Here is an 18,032-nt window from a genome sequence, read left to right on the forward strand (position 1 = left end):
CACACGGCTGCGAAAATTGTGTTTTATTTCTGTTCACGTAAACGCTATTTCCAAACTATTAAACAAGAATTATTCAACCTAGCCATTTCAGCATACTTGATCTAGGATTACAATGTTTCTAATAAAACTGTTTTTTTTACAGGTTTCTATGTTTGTTTGTTTTTTGACGTTGGATAACGTCTTACGGCAACATATGGGGGTACAATTCAGAAAAACGAAAAATTGAGCATGTAACGAAAAATGGTCAGGTTTTGACCGCTAATAACTCAGTCATTTATCGATAGATTTTCAATATTTATCCATGAATCGATTGGAAATTTATCTACGCGTCGATCCAAATGGAGGACACTATTGATTATTAGCAACAAACTATTGAAATATCGTAAAACGTTGACCCCTTTCTTATCTAACCAATCACGTTCAAGCACATTTTTCGGTTCCGCTTCCCACTATAAAAGCGCACCGCACCCTGCTTCTTCCCTCATTCTTCTTTTTGCCGTCAGACTGTGAACACGGTCGGCGAGCAAATTTCGAGAGTCATTCGCGTCCTCAGTTCAGTTTTCAATAGGACGCGAATACAACACGCATTAGAACCGAAGAACCACGCATTTCGGAGCCGCAGCAACTGAAGCCGCTCATTTGAGTGCACCAGCCAGCATAATCGTTTTCGGCCAGAAATCGTCGCTACCAGCCAGTGCTCCGCTGTCATTGCCATGCGGGAGGCTAGCGCGGTCATTCTGGTTCATTAGATCGAGCGGCACAGCCGTCACCGTCCGTGTAATATTCCCTAATTTGTTCGAGATGGCTGAAGAAAATCGACCAAAGCCGCTTGTTGAAGCGCACATCGTCATCCGCACCGCTAATCTCATCGGGCGAGGAGGATTGAAACCAGTGCACCGTCAAAATATGTCCGTGTTACGCAAATTCAACAACTCAATCGGCCCTTTTGAGAGCCAACAAATGTGTTTTAAAGAGTTATTTGTATAATATTCCCTAATGTGTTTACCACATACTTGCTATAATCTCTTAATTCATCTCATAGCATCATACAATAATTGATTTATTACGAATAATTGACAATACGGCAATTTGGAGCTGTTTCCGAGGATGCTGCTGCAGTGCCGTCGGGTTGCAATAACAGCATAATGCTAATCTGTACATCCCTTACCCAGACATCAGTTTCATATAGCCTATTTCCCAGATAAGAAAACGAAGAATATGAAAGGAGGAGCATCATCTGCTATTCTAAGGGTATAAAGCATTCCTCCTTCGTTGAATCTGGTTTCATTCTGTTTTCGCTTTCGAGCTGGTAAGAGCTCCTCCAAACCTGCTCAGCTCCTCGCCACCAGAGGCAAGCTGTTGTACGAGATGGCTGAAGAAAATCGACCAAAGCCGCTTGTTGAAGCGCACATCGTCATCCGCACCGCAAATCTCATCGGGCGAGGAGGATTGAAACCAGTGCGCCGTCAAAATGTGTCCGTGTTACGCAAATTCAACAATTCAATCGGCCCTTTTGAGAGCCAACAAATGTGTTTTAAAGAGTTGATTGTGTAATATTCCCTAATTCGTTCGAGATGGCTGAAGAAAATCGACCAAAGCCGCTTGTTGAAGCGCACATCGTCATCCGCACCGCTAATCTCATCGGGCGAGAAGGATTGAAACCAGTGCACCGTCAAAATATGTCCGTGTTACGCAAATTCAACAACTCAATCGGCCCTTTTAAGAGCCAACAAATGTGTTTTAAAGAGTTATTTGTATAATATTCCCTAATGTGTTTACCACATACTTGCTATAATCTCTTAATTCATCTCATAGCATCATACAATAATTGATTTATTACGAATAATTGACAATACGGCAATTTGAAGCTGTTTCCGAGGATGCTGCTGCAGTGCCGTCGGGTTGCAATAACAGCATAATGCTAATCTGTACATCCCTTACCCAGACATCAGTTTCATATAGCCTATTTCCCAGATAAGAAAACGAAGAATATGAAAGGAGGAGCATCATCTGCTATTCTAAGGGTATAAAGCATTCCTCCTTCGTTGAATCTGGTTTCATTCTGTTTTCGCTTTCGAGCTGGTAAGAGCTCCTCCAAACCTGCTCAGCTCCTCGCCACCAGAGGCAAGCTGTTGTACGAGATGGCTGAAGAAAATCGACCAAAGCCGCTTGTTGAAGCGCACATCGTCATCCGCACCGCAAATCTCATCGGGCGAGGATTGAAACCAGTGCGCCGTCAAAATGTGTCCGTGTTACGCAAATTCAACAATTCATCAATCGGCCCTTTTGAGAGCCAACAAATGTGTTTTAAAGAGTTGATTGTGTAATATTCCCTAATTTCCCCTTTTCAGGGCCACAAAATCAATGAAAAGAGTTATTTTGAATTAATACATTTGAAAAACAATTCTTCAATATAATCTCCCAAGCTTCTGAATACATGTAAAGTGATTATTTTGTATTAACACAAAATAATAACACACAATGTCTATAATAAATCAGAATTGACATGCAACAAATAGTGTGAAAATTAATTGGATTTTTAGCAAAAGAAATGTTTCATAAGTTTGTGACTGTCTCAAGCCAGCAAATAGAAGAAGCTAACGTTATCCAACGTCAACTTGGCGGTCGTATCTCGGAAACAACCTCTTACTTTTTTAATAATTGCCGTAATTTGAACAAACCTCACGGTGCTCCAATTACCGTTGTTATCAAATAAAATATACAATTCAAACTGCAGTCAGCAGTTGATTTCTGACGTTGTTCTGCACCTCTGGGCAGATTTTTAAAAAAATCCTTAGTCAGAATTTTGAGTTACGCCTTTTTGAAGTTTATATGATAGAAATCACACGAAATATGCCACTTTAACTTGTTTAAACAAAGAGATTATACAAAAATATGTAGTTTTAATTTTTTATATGGTTTTAGATATTAGAAAATACATTTTTCTAAATTTTTTCTCGACCGACATTTGAAAAGGGCCAGTTTAGTTATTACTAATAAGCCAATACAAAAATGATATCTAACAAATTAACGCCTGTTAGTGATTTTAGGAAATTGTCCAAATTATTCAAATTTGTATGAAAAATTCTTGGACAAGATATGCAGATACGCCCTTTTGAAATGTATGGAAAGAATATGGAATATGGGATATGGTGGATTCTGCTCCATCTGTAATCAACGGTTAGCTAGGTGCATACATAATCATTACACTTTTGCGGTTTTTCTTTTTCATTCAATTTAGCAAGTTGCATAGAAGGAATGATTCAAATTGTATTTAAATGTAACGCAGAATTTTCCAATTTGAGACCCCCTTTCCTCCCCCACGTTACAGCTTTTGTATGGAAAATGTATGAACCGTAACACTACCGAACCTCCTCGTTACGTAATATTTGAACGATTCCAAATTTACACGTACACATGTTGTCTATACTGACATTGAAAATGGACCAAAATATAATTGAAATATATACATTTCAATATAGCTGAACAATGACTGTATCAAAGTTGACCGAAACACTCGAACATCACTTATCTTTATCTATATTATATATTCATACATACATACTACTATTCTAATCTATTCTATTCTATTCAATTATACTCTACTTAAATTTATTCTACTCTGATCAACCCTACTTGTTCTTATACATATTTTTACAAATGGACACTGTAAAAAATAACAACTGCGCGCAAAAGATTTGAACGGTACTCTCTCAATATTTGTACGGCTTTTTAGCGCTCCCAGCTCTGTAAAAAAATTGCTATGCACAGATTCTGACTCCTAATGCGTGCTTCTCATATGATCCATAAAAATGAAGATTTGAATTATTATTTCACAGTAAGTCCAAATAAGGGTTTCAACTTATATATGATAGTTTTTATGTATTTCAAGGAACTAAAGCTTTTGTATTAAATGCTTTTCATTTGAGCTGGATCCTCGTTTTAAAGGTAATTTGAACAAGTTTGTCGAGAGCTGGGAAGAGCAGAGTCTGAAAAAATCTTCGAAATATTATATCACCATGTTTAATGTAAAAGACTTCTGCAATGAAACTGGTCGAGGACTAGGCTGACATAATGAGCTGGCGTCGGAGTCTGTGCATAACGCTGTTTCACAGACCTGTCTGCGCTATAAAGTCGAACAAACATCGAAAGTGTATCGTTCAATGCTTTTGCGCGCAGTTGTTGATTACAACATTGGCATTTGAAAAAAAAATATGTATAAGAACAAGTAGGGTGGATCAAAAAAGAATAAATTTAAGTAGAGTAGAATTGAATAGAATAGAACAGATTAGAATAGAAAAGAATTAAATAGAATTGAATAGAATACAAAATTATGTAGATACAGATATGTTATGTTCAAATGTTGCGATCAACTTTGATGTTCAGCTATATTGAAGTGTATTTATTTCAATTATACTTTGGCCCTTTTATAATGTCAATCTAGACAATATGGGTACGTGTAAATTTTGTGCAACTTGCTAAATTGAATGAAATAAGGACAACCGCAGAGGTGTAATGATTATGTATGCACCTAACCGTTGATTATAGATGAAACGGAATTCACCATGCAATATTCTTTCCATACACTTCAAAAGGGCGTATCTGCATATCCTGTCCAAGAATTCATATTTTAATGCTTTGGACAATTTCCTAAAATCACTATCAGGCGTTAGATTGTTAGATATAATTGTTCGTGTATTGGTTGATAAGTTATAACTAAACATAGCATTGGCCCTTTCCAAATGTCAGTCTAGATTTTTTTTTATGAAAATGTTTTTCAATATTTAAACCAGATAAAAAATCAAAACTAATTTTTTTTGTATAATCTCTTTGTTTAAACAAATAAAAATGGCATATTTTAAGTGATTTCTATCATATAAACTTCAAAAAGGCGTAACTCAAAATTCTGACTAAAGATTTTTTTCAAAATCGGCCCAGAGGTGCAGAACAACGTTAGGAATAAACCAGGCATTGCATTTCATCCCATCATTTGATCATCTGAGAAAGATATGGATCGAATAATGTAATATCATCTTAGAGCTCTTTGATCGATCTCTGATCGATATCTTTGGCTCATTTGATGCTCGATGAAATCTTACAAACACAGTAATCCATGCGGTTGTGGAAAACAGTTTTGACAATAACACCGTTTGGTAATGTGTTTGGAGGGAAAACGGCAAACGAAGGTTAGTGAAAGAAACACATTTTTAAGAAAAGCAGTTTTTCATTTAATATTCTTATAGGTTTTCCAGCATGTGACAAAAGTGAACACATAATCCAAAGTCCTATCCAAAGTTGTCGGTTTTACTTGAAATTGAATATAAATGCTGGAAAAATGGAAGCCAGCCCTAGGGCCCCTTAGCTGGACATTTTAAATAAATGTGTTTTAAAAATTTTATTCTTTGTGGTTCGTTTATTTAAGATGGATTGAAGCTATGTTCTAATAAAATATTCTTTAAAAATCGAAAGCTGCATTAAATATTTGCGTATATCTCCTGTATACATGCCAGTAAACTTGAATGGCTCTGGAGTAACGGAATGAAGGCATTTATTGGCAAATGAACTCACTAGGTTTGTTTCCAGATTTTGGTAAATTCTTCACTGGAATCTCACAGCTGAACACTTTGGTAGGCTAAATTACCATATCTCCATAAAATTTAACAGATTTCCGTTAATTCATTCATTTGCAACACTCATAAGACCCGACGTGATCATAAATTACACGGCAGAGATTCGTATGTTAGCACAAACTTCATGAAGAAGAAATCCTCATTTGACCCGTTTTACAAAAAGCACCAGACAAGTGTTCACTTTCACTTGTTTGTTTTTTAAACAAAAACAGCCATCATAGAGAGGTTAACATCACACTTCAATTTAGCTATATTCCAGTTCTTTATTTCACCATTCTTGGCTTTGAAATTCGCCAGCATTCACAAGGCATCATTTTATAAATGGCAAAGTTAGTCAAAAGCATAATACTAACAACAAATTACTTTATTGGATGATTTTCATCAGCAAATTGGTTTGCATAGCAGAGAGTTGTCAAGATAATCTCTGGATGTATATGATTGAAAGATGGAATCCTTCTAATGCGCTCTTGGATTGAAGATAATATCTTTCCACTATATGGAGATGATCTCTTCGATCAGATGAGATTGTAATGCCTGGAATAAACTGCTGTCTGCCGTTTGAATGATATATTTTATTTGATAATAATGGTAATTGGAGCACCGTGAACCTATAATGATGGAAAATAATTACGGCGGCGAAACTTATAGGCTCTGGTACATATTTTGCATTGAAAATCATTCTAAGTAAAAAAAAATCGTTGACTCTTATCTCGTGTTGAAAATGATCACTGGTTGAAGTGACCGAATCTGAATGTGCTTGTTTAATTCTTAGCATGTAGATATTTGCGGAAAAATTAAATATTTCATATCAGAAACACTGCGTCAAACGCCTACATGGAGGCAGTTTCTTGTGAATTTCTAAACATGTAACAAAACATCATGTTTTTATGAAGATATGATAAAATTCCAACAATTTTTGAACCCATTTGTATTTACTCAATCACTCTGTTGCCATCACGCATGATTTGCATGTTCAAATCAAAGTCTAAAACCGATAGTGTGTGAATATCTTCCACTAACTTTTCCGGATATGAAAGTTGTTTTGTGAAAAAAAATGTAGTAGGGTAAGAAATCTAGATTATGACACAATCGTTGCAACCATAAGAGTTGAAGATGTAGAACCAATGAATAAATCAGAGATATGTTACAAGCATTAATATGACCCACTGTACAGACCTAGATTAAGGATACTCAAAAATAGACGAATTAGATTTGTAAAAAACAACAAGATTAACAGAAATTTAAAAATTAAAAATTAAAAAATTAAACATTAAACGATACTAACGCATTCTTGGTTCTTGTCTGATTACATGCATGTCTCAAGCAAAGGAATGTAAATAAATTGATTTCAGGCAGGAAAATTACTCGGCTAATCAATAGTTAACTTGATTGTGAAGTGTTCTTTTATCTGAACAATTTTTAATCTCAGTTTTACAAAACGATTTGACGATTAATTCCTATAATTTTGATTTTGTCTTAATCACGGATTTGACAAAAATTTGTCACTTATTTTGAATATTTTACAACAGTTCAGCAGTCGCGTTGTAAACATAATTATGTACAACTCAAACAAAATCGAGTTCTTCTCTATTCTAACTTCTAGCTTTTGGTTCACTAGCTTCTAGCTTCTAGAACGATTCTAACTTCTAGCTTGTAGCTTCTAGTTTCTAGCGTCTAGCTTATAGCTTCTAGCTCCTAGCTTCAAGCTTCTAGCTTCTAGCTTCTAGCTTCTAGCTTCTAGCTTCTGCCTTCTGGCTTCTAGGTTCTAGCTTCTAGGTTCTAGCTTCTAGTTTCTAGCTTCTAGCGTCTAGCTTCTAGCTACTAGCTTCTAGCTTCTAGCTTGCAGCTTCTAGCTTCTAGTTTTAAGCTTCCAGATTTTAGCTTCAAGCTTCTGGCTTCTAGCTTCTAGCTTCTAGCTTCTAGCTTCTGCCTTCTGGCTTCTAGGTTCTAGCTTCTAGCTTCTAGCATCTAGTTTCTAGCTTATAGCTTTAAGCTTCTAGCTTCTAACTTCTTGCTTCTAGCTTCTCGCTTTTAACTTTAAGTTTTTAGCTTCTAGCTTCTAGCTTCAAGTTTCTAGCTTCTAGCTTCTATCTGCTAGCATCTGGCTGCTGGCTTCTAGCTTCTAGATTCTAGCTTCTAGCTTATAGAAGCTAGAATTCTTTAAATAAATTTGTATAACAGTGTAATTGATGTCACCTTCAAATGCATTGTGGTAGATTTGTTTACATCTCCATGTGGTAGCATTACCGAACAATTCCTTGAGGATTTTCCTTGAAAAATTCCTGAAGAAATAACCGGGTAAATTCTTGGCAGTATGTAAAACGATAGTCATGGAGACATCGCTAGAAAAACCCTTTGATTTTCATTAGAAAAGTTCTTATGTGAATCACTTTTAGAAATCGAGGAGGAATCCTTGGTGGAACTACTGAAAAATGATCCGGACGAATACTTTGACAAATTGTTAGAGCGATCATTGCAAATATTCTTTTTAGAACTTCTGTAATAATCTATGGAAATTTTTTGAAGTAACTCCAAGATAAATGTTTAGAGCATTTCTCACGTAACTTTTCAAAATGACCAATCTAACAGCTCTCTTTGCTTACATTCTCTTACGATCTTTAGTGGAAAAGCTTTAGTACTGCACTGTTCTTATTGAAAGAGAGCAAGAGTGGAGACAATTTCATATCGTTACATAAGTCCTTTTGTTAAAGGATTAATTGGAGTTATGTTTGTATTGATTACTGAATGATAATATTAATTATTCTTTGAAGGAATTCTCAGAGTGGTGCTTAGATAAATGAAGAACTTTTAAGGAATAATTACTAGGTTGCTGAAAGAGCCGTTGAAACAAATTATTAAAGAATCCCTGGAGTAATCTTTGAAAGAGTCTCTTGCCAAAAATCATTGCACGAATTCCAGAAAAATCTTGATAGATTCCGAAGAAGAATTCCTTGAAACAATAACAATTTTCTAAAAATTCTGAAAAAAATTCATGGAGGAATATTTGAAGAAACTTAAAGAACAATTCTTAAAAACCTTCGTCAAGCAATAAATGGAAGCTTCTCTCAAAAATATATAGGAGATTTTTTGTGCAAATGTTTCAAGGCATAAACTCGGAGGAATTTGTCAAAGAAATCTTGGTGAAATCTCAAAGGAGCGCCTGACTAGAATCTTGCGAAATCAGTAGCGTAGTCCGCACCGGGCCCCGAAATCAAGGTAAAAATTTCTAATAACATCAGAAATTGAGTTTTTCACATACTTAAAAGAAAGGGCAAGGAACATCAGGTTTGGAGGGGCCCTGAATCGTGGTGACCCCTATACCATCTAGTATATTGATAAAGATAGCGTTTATTTCGTTGCTATAGAACAGTATTTTTGAAACGATGTTCGGTTTTCGATTCAAAAATACATTGTTCTTCTTGTCATCGAATATCAGAGAGCCCTCTATAACTTGAGCCTGAGGAAGGCAGGAACAGGTTTGAGAACATTTGATTATGAGCCATATCCTGAACCAAGCCGAAATGAATATTTGTACACAATTTCATACATTCTTGAAAGGTACTAAAGCATATTTTGATAACCCGAACAAAAGTGAACGAAATTCTCTAAAGTCTCTTTTTCTCATCTAAGCTCTCTTTTTTCCTGTTTTCACATTGCAATGATTTTTTGAGTAAATTCTTGAAGCTTCAGAGATTACTATGCGACAACTCCGTTGGTTCATAGATTTTCATCCTCAGACATTCTTCTAGAAATTCAGTTAGAGCTTCCTTCAGTTACACGTACACAGACTTCTCCAGGGTTCCCACAATAAACCTTATTAAACAATTCATCAAGCGATTCTCCCAGGAATTCGCCTTAAAATTTCTTAAGATATGTCATGTGAAATTCGTTAAAAATTTGCTCTTGATATCCTCTGAAAATTCTCTCAGATTTTCTTGTCACGATTTATCCAGGTAATACAGTGAAATCTTTAAAATATTCCTACAGAAATTAATAGACAGATAACAAAGGTTCATTCAAAGATTGGTATAATTCGAAAATCTGTCATGGATTTTTTTCAGAAATACTTCAAGCCGTTTTCAAAACCAATCCTTCAATATCAAAGACACTGATTATCTCTGAAATTTCTCCATAAATTTTTCCAGGAGTTATTCCACAAAATCTTTAACAAATTTTCCAAGAATTTCACAATAAATCCAACCAAATCCAACCTCATAAATTTCTCCATTAATAAGGATTGCCTTCAAAGATTTCTGGAATTATTTTTTAAGTTATTTCTGCTTGGATTCACCAATTCAAAAATTTATTCAGTTTAAACACAAAATCCTACAGCAATTATTCATGTAACCCTCCACTTAAGACTCACCAGGAATGGATCATTGAAGGTGGTCTTTGTCAGTGCTCACCGCATCAAAACAAAGGCACCACTGTATATGGGATTTAACATTGTGACAGCATTGCTGTTATGTCAAACACACAAGGCTGCGGTGGCACTATCTATGCTTTCCATAGCGGCCGTTTTGGTTATTTTAATTATCCATTCTCTCTGGCAAATTTTTGTTAAGTAATTTTTCAATTATTTCATTATTAGTTTCTCTGAAGACTTCTAAGGCTTTCTCAAAAATTCAAAAGGGATTCGGAAATCTTTGAAAGACTTATCTCTTGTAGAAATTTCATCAGTGATATCTTGACAAATTCGTTAAGGTTTGTTTTATGCAGGAATCCCCTCCAATAAAATATGAAAAATTACCTCAACATCTGCTTGGACGAATTCCTAGAGAAATCTTGTAAGAGTTCTTTGCGGACTTCATTGAAAAATTTTCTGAGGGAATCATTAGAAGAAAAAAAATCTCTGGGTATCGTTAGAAAAAGTTCTGGTTGAGTTTTTTTTAATAACCCTTAATACCTTCTGATGGAATTTCCGAAAAATATCATTAAATCCCACAGAAGCTTTTCGAAAAACGTTCCTATTCAGTCTTATTTGGTTTCATTTTTCAGGCATGAGCTACGCCACTGTGCGAAATTTCTTGAGGATTCTTTTGGAGAATCCGTAGAAGAATTACTGAAGGTATTCTTAAAATTTTGGTGTAATATAATGTGGCGAAATGAAAATAAATTGAAATTGATAAATTTCGTCATATTTTGTTTTAAACGCTTTTAAACGAAATCTTTCGAAATATCGCATACCCTTACCGAGCACACCTCAGTTCACTTCTCCCGGCAGCAACTGATAGCGGAATACCGTTTTGATTCATATTACGGACACTTAAGGCCTCAGTGAAGTAGAACTCACGAAAGAACATGTAAAATAAATCACTTCGTATGATTCCTCTGCGTTATCGAACCTTCAAACCCCTTAACTTTCGAATGGTGAGTGAAGGTTTCGATTCCGAAACATGGATAATTTTAAATAAATCAAAATGTGTGGACTTAACATGATTCTTATTCCGGACGCTTCCTTACTTTTGATTCATATTCCGGACACTTCGATTCGAATTCCGGACAGCTCAAACAAATCATAAATAGAAAAGACAAATCATCAAGAAATGGGTTCCATACTGAAAATTGTCTTCATTCAAGATAGCCTTGGAATAATTTTCTTGATAACTTGTACCATGGTAAATGTATCAGATGTCTGTCCAAGGTATAAGGGAGTTGAGCATTATAAATTTTCATAGATATCTATGGATAATGCTTGTTAAAATGGGCCTTGAAAGAGAGAACTTTTGAACGGCGAAAATTGAAACATTTCGTGTGAAATGTTTCTCATACAAAGTAGAGTGTCCGGAATTTGAAGCTGTCCGTGATATGAATCAAAACGGTATTGCCATGGTATACGGTTCGGCCGAGCAGCATCAGAATCATCATCATCACCCACCACCAACAACAGAGCGCTCAGAACCGGCGAACGAGTTTTGCATTCAATAGGTGATACAACACCGTGTTACACATATAACAAAAGCCGAATGAAGTGACCGTAAACCGCGCTCGTTGGCCAACCAAACCGTCATCGGTTGCGCTGAATAGTGTCTAGGTAGTTACCTACTAAACAGCAAAAGGGCTTTTCGATTCTGTTGATTGGAACAAAATGGATAGCAGCGCAGTCATCCGCGCCATGTTGGAAGCCGAGATTGAAACCCAGTGGTGTTACAAATAATTCCATTGTGGTGCAAATTTTGCCATGGCATTCAACAGATGATGGGAAACAACCCTCGGGGTGGGATATGTTTTTATCACATCTTTCTAAACACCGTACAGCAGTGCAGAGCGTATTAAACCACTTCCGGCAACGAGCTTACGTCGGAATTTGCAGCTGTTATTAACAGTCTGGTAACACTCACTGTACCGAAGTTTTGCGGTTGGTGTGGAGATTCTTTAGAAGTAAATTTCAAAGGAAGTATCATACGAAATCAGCGCGAGTAACCAGTTGGTTACAAATGTGGCTTGACTCGCTTAATACCAAATCAATTGTAGAAGGGTTTCTAGAAGAGGATAAACAAGTAGAACTATCAAGGTATTGAATTGAGAAATATCTTGAAGAGTATTCATCAAATACAATTCCGCGGTTGAAATTGCTTTGCGAATTAGTCCATGAGTGATGTTATGCATTGAACTTACCAATAACAAAAAGTTTTGTGTTATTGCGAGTCAATTTCCGCAAGACAGTTTGAAGCAAATTAACTTGCTGCCCAGCGCATTGAAACGGTAGCTATGAAAATATATAGAGTTACAAAATAACACATCTGTAATTTTTGATATAATTTACAATTTTATTTTGTCTTTTGAATGCCGTCAAAAGATATTTTTTATGTTTGCCCCAATCAGAGATATTCACAATCAAAGTAGGCATGTTTTAGAGAGAAAAACAACAATAACTCCTAAACGGAAGGAGATAGCGAGTTTCTTCACTCACCAAATTACGCATTTTTCAAAGCTCTAAAAGTGTTTCTTAGACTACTTTGATGAGAAATTTGAATTGAAAACTGTAGAGCCAGAAAACCAGTTTTGTTCGGACCACCCTATGTCACCGTAGGAAAAAAGCTCTAAATCGGTCAATTTAAGAGATACAAAAAAACTTTTTTGGCAAAGTTGCTTGAAATTGAATGGTCTACAACTTTGCTGAAGCATGTATAATATAATTTCTACAAATAAGAAAGTTAGTTACACAATTTCTATGAAAATTTGGTCCACCCTAATTTTCAATAACACCAAACAAAGGGCTTAACTAATACAAACAACTTTGTAGAAGACCGTTTTTGTCTAATGTTTCATTCTAAAGCTCAAAATGCATCTTTCCGTGTAAAACTGATTCCTGGACCACTGTGCACTGGTAGAAGGTGGCACAGGGAGGTCACAATACTGTGGATGGCTCCTAACGATTCAGTCCTAAGCACGGTAAACATGCAAGGCGGGCTTTACCTATGAAACAGGCAGTCCAAAATGATATGCAGCTCACAGACGCTCAGTCTGTTTGACCAACATTGACTTCGCCCTCAAATTAGCCAAACCAATTTATGTTCGTACAACCGCTTGGCGAACTGTCAAATCTTGTGGCACCAACATTAATGTGACCGGGATGGAGAATATTTTCGACCGTTGATTTTTAATTTACTGTTGTTCCCGTGAATGCGAAAAAGGTAGAAATTGCTTCCTATATCAATCGGATGAAACAAAAATCTATAAGTAATTATGAATCCACGATAGCGCGTTCCACAATCGAGAAAATATTTATGCGGAATCAAGACAAACTAATTAAAAATGTTGTAAATGTGGAATTTTAGCTAATCATCGGCCATTGGTATTGTCCAATGGCAACATATGTACCAATATTAAATATTTTAGTTTCCAGTAGAGAGGGGGAGATTCCTACAGAATATCCTTCAAGGAACAAAACTGACAATTCTCCCAAGACTTCCTATTTCATCAGAAATTTCTACAAATAAATCCCCACCAAATTACTCAAGTTATTCCTCCTACAGAAAATCATTCAAAAATTGCGCCAGATATTCATCCGGAAAATCCTCCTGGAATTCAGCGATTCATCCAGAAATCCCACTATGGATTGCTACATGAGGTATAAGACTTCTTTAACCCATATAGGCCTGAGTGAAAGTAAAAATACTAAAATCTTCACCGCTCAGAGAATTCTTAACGGATTGGAAGGATTTTTTGTCAGTATACTGGCACACATATCTAGTTTCTAGAAGTGGCCAGAGGAAGTCGGAAATATTCCTGTGGCCGGAGTTATTCCGGTGGGTCACTGGGTCAAGCCGGGTAAAAAAGGGCTAATTTTTAGAAATGCCAAATTATCTTTATTTATTTGCAATGGCAATCATTTTAATTTACATAAATCATTTAGATCTGATATTCAACATTATAAATGAAGAGTTTTGCACAGCTTAAAATATACCGGATGTGGCCACTCGGACTTAATGCCCGGAAGAACCGACTGCAGATTTGTTGGATACTAAACAGTTTCAATTCTCGAAAAGTAGAAATCAAACATAATTGTGCACTAAAATACGTTCCCATAGGCTTAGCACAGATGTATGGATACAAATTGGCCGCTTTATCATAAGATAGAGGTGTCCCGGGGACCCGAAAATGGTCATTTGAATGATCAATCAAATGAAGGACTCATAGTTATTCAATCGTTTCTCAAAAGGTTTACCCTAATGCATTTTTTTTTTCAAAATTCCGTGATAAAGGGGACACATTATAGCTGATTCCGGAAATTATATGTGGCCACATGAATATTTCCGACTTGCTCTGGCCGCTTCTAAAAACTAGATATGGTTGCCGGTATACTGACAAAAAAATCATTTGAATCCATTAAGAATTCGCTGAGCGGTGAGGGTTTTAGTATTGTTGCTTTCACTCAAGCCTATACGGGTTAAAAAAAAGTAAAAAAAAAAGTTTTCTTCTCAGAATTATTCCAGAAAATCCCCAAAAGACTCCACCAGGATCACTGCTAACAATTCTTCTCCATAGAATCCTTTCGAAACACGGGATGCCTCCAAAAATCTTTCAGAGATTCTAACAGGAATTCCTTCAGGGAGCTTGCAAAATTTTCTATGCGTTCCTTAAAATAATCCAGAAATAAACATAGGCGATTCCTTCACAAATTCTTTCAAGAATTCCTACAGGTTTTCCTACCTTAGTAATTCGCCGAAAAAAATCAGCCAGGGATTCTTTCCGAAATTTGATCAGGAATTCCATCAGAAATTCTTTTTGAATTTCTCACAGATATGATGCAAGAAATGTATTCACAAATTCTATCATGATTTCCTGAAGAATACCATCCAGCATTTCTGTCAGTGATTCCTTCAGAAATTCCTAAAGAAAATCCTTTTTAAGATTCCTTCAGCAAATTCTCCAGGGATTTTTTTATTCCGAAAATTCTATAGAAATGCCAACAAATTCTTTAAAGTATTCCTTTTCAAGAAAGTCTTCCTGAAAATTCATCAGGGATTGGTCCAGAAAATCTTTCAGGAATTCCTCCCTTTATTATTTCAAGGGTTTTATCAGAAGTTTCTTAGGGATTCCTTCAGAAATTTCACTTACTCATAACTCTCAAAGAATTCCTTTTGGGAATATTTCAGATTTATCCAGAAATTTCTTCAGTGATCCATCCTGTATTTTCTGCAGAAATTACGCCAGGAATTCCTAAAAAAGTAACCATAAAAGATTCTTTTAGAATTTTCACTGGGATTTCATGCAAAAAAAACAGGTTCTCCTTCAGAAAATTCTGTAAGAAATCTTTCAGAGGTTGCTTCAGAAATTACTTCAAAAATTCCTCCAGATAACCCATCACAGTTTAACATGAGAGACTAATCCAGAAAATTCTTTATTAATTGACTACAGAGCTTCTTCATTATTTGATGTAGAGCCCCGCTCCTGATTTTTCTTGACATATTCCTCCAGAAAGTCCTCCATGAATTCATTCTAAAATTAATCTGGGAATGTATCCAGAAATTCTTCCCGACATTCCTTTTACGAATTTCTCCAAAAAATCTACAGAGTATCCTTCAGAAATTCTTCTAATGATTTTTTCCAGAAATTTATGCATAGGATTTCTTCAAAAAATTTTACAGAGGTTCCTCTAGGATTCTTCTATAAAGTGCTTCAGAGATTTTTTCAGAATTTCCTCAAAGATTTCCTTTAGCAGTTCCTCTAGAAATTTATCCAACAATATCTCTAGAATATTTATAACTAATTCCTTAATGTTAAATTCCATGTACTTCTCTATGATTTGCTTCAGGAATTTCTGGACGAATTACTGCATGGTTTTAACAAGAATTCCACCAGAAATACGTGCAGAAATATTTCCAGAAGGTACATCGGAAACACCTCTATCTATTCCTCTCACATCTTGGATATGCCCTATATCAACTGCAGCGATTGACGGTAGACTGGATGTCCCGGGCCCGATCCATCTGACAAGACAATCCGAGCCCTCTGTCACGATAGAAGGCGGTGTCTCCATGTCGATAATTTGATTCCTACAGAGATTACTTCTGAAATTTCACAATGTTTACTCTAAAAATTACTTCAAAGCTTCCACTGGAAATTTCCAGGGATTCTTTCAGAAGTTCCTTCGTTGATTCCGTCAGTATGCTTTCGATATTTGGTCAGTAACTACCCAGACAACTAGAAATCGCATGAAAGCTCACGTTACAACTCGTTTATTCATACTTATTACATCAAACCCGCAAAACATTGTGGATAAACTCGTCAGATTGATGAGTTTCCTCGCATAAAATACTTCTTTTCTGAGTTCATTCGTACATTTTGTTTCGTCTCGCACACTCGTACAAGGTAAGTCGAATTAATCCGTAGCAGCTGTCAAATCAACGTTTGTTATCATAAGTTAAATCGCATAAGATCACTAGTTAGTTCGGTAGCAAATTTTTACACTCGCATTTTATGTTATTACACAGCGTAACAAAAATGACATTTTTGCGTGTCTCAAGGATCAAATTATGTGTCTCGAGTAGATTTGGGGTTGCTGAATCTGATGCAATTTTCAGAAATGTTCCAGCACGTCACAATTTTTAGCTACAGGTCGCCAAAGTTGTATAAAACACTGATTTTATTGATGTTCACATACAATTTAAGGTATAATTTATCAAACTTTTTTATGATCTAATCCACTAAGCATGCCATTTTGCACTTAAACTTTCATTTTGGATCAAATTTGGTAGAAATTGCGCGATTAAGTTTAGATTAAACCGATTTTTTCGACATGTTTGCAGTCTCCATACAAAATTCTTCGTTTTTCTTATATGGAAAAATACAATATTTTGTCAAACCATCAAAAAATAACTTTTCCGTATCAAAAATATAATAAACTTTGCCGATAAGTATTGTTATACACATAAAGATTGAATTCTGTGGCAAATTAGGCAAATAAATTGCCTTACAAGTTGGCAAACTTGCATGCAAGTTGGCTTAAATAGTAAATTTTTGCATTTTCAACAGCCAATATCTCAAAAACTTGACGTGCTATGATATTTTTGAAAACGCCAGTGGATTCAGCAACCCTTAATTGAGTGAATAGCGGTATTTTGGTGCTTGAGACAAAAACGTGTTCCGCAGTGTTATTCATCACATAATATATGCACGCATACACTATGGGCGGTTTCCATACAGACTGGCGGCCAAAAATATATTTTTTCCTTTTCATGTCGTATATATGAGTTTTGAGATACAAATTTGATGTTTTGTTTTCAAAAACAAGTTTTTGAGACTAACTTTTGAATAGATCCTATAGTCAAATAATAAGTTTTATTACTAACTAGTGGTCCCGGCAAACTTCGTCTTGCCATCAAGTAGGCTGTTGAAAACCAGTACGAATCGTCCCATACAAAATGACAGTTCCGTTCACTCTCGTTATTCCGACTTTCCCGGTGAATATCCTGCAACTTTTATACACACAAACACGTCGGAACCCTTGACGAACAAAATGGAGAAAGAATTATCCAAATCCGCTGACCCGTTCGTAAGCCATTTCGTGACATACAAACACCATTCCATTTTTATTTATATAGATGATGCGTATAAGCCATTTATGCGATTAACGTTGTGCAAACCATTATTAATATTATAACTTACAAAAAAATGATGATATGAATGATTTAGCGATATTCAGTAATCCTCTTAATTATATATTAGCTGTTTTTAATAGAAAATGGTTAAAAATATTGAAAAATTCAAAAAGCCCTAAATAAAAAAAGTGCAAATTTGTGCAGCTAAATTCTTCACGATCCTTTAGTTTACATCTCAAAGTACCCTTAGGAATAAATTTTAGCCTGGGACAACTTGGGAAAAAAAAGTATGGGATGTGTAAAGTTTCGATAAAAAATCAAAGATATTTTTTTCAGTGCACTCCCCGCATTTTTC

General features: G+C 35.6%; 1 protein-coding gene and 1 long non-coding RNA gene across 3 annotated transcripts in view; one reads left to right on the forward strand and one right to left on the reverse strand.

The window, feature by feature from the left end:
• LOC5573800 (furin-like protease 2) overlaps positions 1 to 18,032 on the reverse strand; it is a 1,094,423-nt gene that overhangs the window by 835,178 nt on the left and 241,213 nt on the right. The window lies entirely within an intron of this gene.
• LOC110677644 lies at positions 4,964 to 5,396 on the forward strand. Its single transcript, XR_002501094.1, has 2 exons — positions 4,964 to 5,186; positions 5,244 to 5,396. It is a non-coding gene; the product is annotated as an uncharacterized LOC110677644 (long non-coding RNA).

This window comes from Aedes aegypti, chromosome 3, assembly GCF_002204515.2.
Source record: "Aedes aegypti strain LVP_AGWG chromosome 3, AaegL5.0 Primary Assembly, whole genome shotgun sequence".
NCBI lineage: Eukaryota > Metazoa > Arthropoda > Insecta > Diptera > Culicidae > Aedes > Aedes aegypti.